The sequence below is a fragment of the Cucurbita pepo genome, unplaced genomic scaffold (genome assembly GCF_057944985.1).
Source record: "Cucurbita pepo subsp. pepo isolate OVF unplaced genomic scaffold, ASM5794498v1 scafford_50, whole genome shotgun sequence".
Classification (NCBI taxonomy): domain Eukaryota; kingdom Viridiplantae; phylum Streptophyta; class Magnoliopsida; order Cucurbitales; family Cucurbitaceae; genus Cucurbita; species Cucurbita pepo.
In genome coordinates, this window is record NW_028257955.1 from 97,501 (window position 1) to 100,000 (window position 2,500).

A 2,500-nucleotide genomic window follows, 5' to 3' on the forward strand; every position below is an offset into this window, starting at 1 on the left:
GCACGCCCCCGCACACCCCCGCGCCCCCACTCCCCTCGCACACGCCAAGCCCCATCCTATGCTATGTGCGATACATGTCCTACCAACAGCATATCAAAAGTGTTGGATGTTACCTCCATAAAAAAAACATCATACCCAATGCCTATGAAACGTGAGTACACGTATAAAGCCTTGAAGGTTAGCCCCTACAACAATTCATCACACCTAACATCCGTGGAAAGTAAGAACGTGTATAAAGCCTTGGACTATAAAAATATCATCAAACCCAATACCCGTGAAAAGTGAATGTTCATTTTTAATGCTTTTTTTTTTTTTTTGGAACTAAGAAAAGAGTGACACCCGTCAAATTTAACTATTTTTTCTTTTGCTTGTCTAAAACAATAAAATGAAGAGTTTTGATACTAGAGCAAGTACATTACACTAAGACACCAACCATGACCGCGTTTTTACAACCATCACCCATTAATTGTGAAAGTACATGTGGAGTGGTCGGTTTGTTGTAATATTTTTTTTGGGAACTAAGCAACATGAAAGAATGATTCCCACAAAATTTCAGATTTTTTTGACCACTCTAGCTATTTTTTCTAATTTCTTATTATTTAATATTTAAAAATTCATTAAAAAAAATTGGTTGGTCGAAAAATTATGAAACTTGATTTCTAGATCCATTGGAATGTCCAATTCATGAATCAATTGAGTTCATGGAAAAAAACATTCTAAAACTTGAGATATTTGACCGTATGACCGCTCAGAAAAATCGTATCTAGGCCTGGCAGACCAAAAATGCCTCAAAATGTACTATATAGGGGGGTGACTAGTCTGCATGGGCTGGGCACGGGGGTACCCCCTATATCTTCCGCCACCCCCACGCCCCAAGCACTATGCGCCGCACAGGGGCATATGCTTGGGGCGTCGGGGTGGTGGTCGGAGGCCGAGGGCGGTTGACGGCGGGGGTGCGGTGGCGGAACGCGCACGGTGGGGCAGTGTCGGAACGTTCCCGTGCGCTCGCCAGCCCCACCCCGCCCCACCCGCGTGCGCCCCGCCCGCTTGCCCCCGTGCGCTCGCCCGCCCCGCCACGCCCTCATGCTCCAGCGCGCGCGCGCGCGCCCCGTCCCGCCCCGCCCGCGTGCTCCCGCGCGCGCGCGCCCCCGCCCCGCCCCGCCAGCGTTCGCCCCGCGCGCGCGCGCCCCCCGCCCCGCCCCGCCAGCGTGCTCCCGCGAGCGCGCGCCCCCCGCCCCGCCCCGCCAGCGTGCTCCCGCGAGCGCGCGCCCCCCGCCCCGCCCCGCCAGCGTGCTCCCGCGAGCGCGCGCCCCGTCCCGCCCCGCCCGCGCTCTGCTGCGCGCGCGCCCGTGCCTGCGCCCCATCCATCACCCATTAATTGTGAAAGTACATGTGGAGTGGTCAGTTTGTTGTAAATTTTTTTCTGGGAGCTAAGCAACATGAAAGAATGATTACCACAAAATTTCAGATTTTTTTGACCACTCTAGCTATTTTTTCTAATTTCTTATTATTTAATATTTAAAAATTCATTAAAAAAAATTGGTTGGTTGAAAAATTATGAAACTTGATTTCTAGATCCATTAGAATGTCCAATTCATGAATCAATTGAGTTCATGGAAAAAAACATTCTAAAACTTGAGATATTTGACCGTATGACCGCTCAGAAAAATCGTATCTAGGCCTGGCAGACCAAAAATGCCTCAAAATGTACTATATAGGGGGGTGACTAGTCTGCATGGGCTGGGCACGGGGGTACCCCTATATCTTCCGCCACCCCCACGCCCCAAGCACTATGCGCCGCACATGGGCATATGCTTGGGGCGTTGGGGTGGTGGTCGGCGGACGAGGGTGGTTGACGGTGGCGGTGCGGTGGCGAAACTTGCGCGGTGAGGCCGTGTTGGGTGCGCCTTTGGGCGTGCGACATGAGCCTTGTTGAGAATGGAATGTTGCGATGTTGCCTTGTAACTTGGGCTGGCTTGAGGATGGTTGATGGCTGGTACGATGATGAAACATGCAAGGTGGGGTGGAGTCGGGTGCCTTCGGGCGTGCGACATGAACCTCGTTGAGTGTGTGACGTTGTGGTGATGCTTGGCCAGCCTTGGGCCAGCCCTATGTTTTGAAGGCGTGTGGTGCCAGAACATGTTCGGCTGGTCGGAATCGGGTGCCTTTGGGCGTGCGACATGAGCCTCGTTGAGCACGGAATGTTGCGATGTTGCCTTCTAACTGGGAATCTCTGGTGTGAGGACTGTGGATGGCTGCTGGTACGATGATGAAACATGCAAGGTGGGGTGGAGCCGGGTGCCTTCGGGCGTGCGGCATGAACCTCGTTGAGTGTGGGACGTTGTTGTGGTATGCCTCCCTTCCTTGGGCTAGCCCTATGTTTTGAAGGCTGCGTGGTGGCGGAACATGCTTTCTGAGGCGGTGTCAAATGACTTTGGGCGTGCGACATGAGACTTGTTGAGCATGGAATGTGGCCTTCTAACTTGGGCTGACTTGAGGA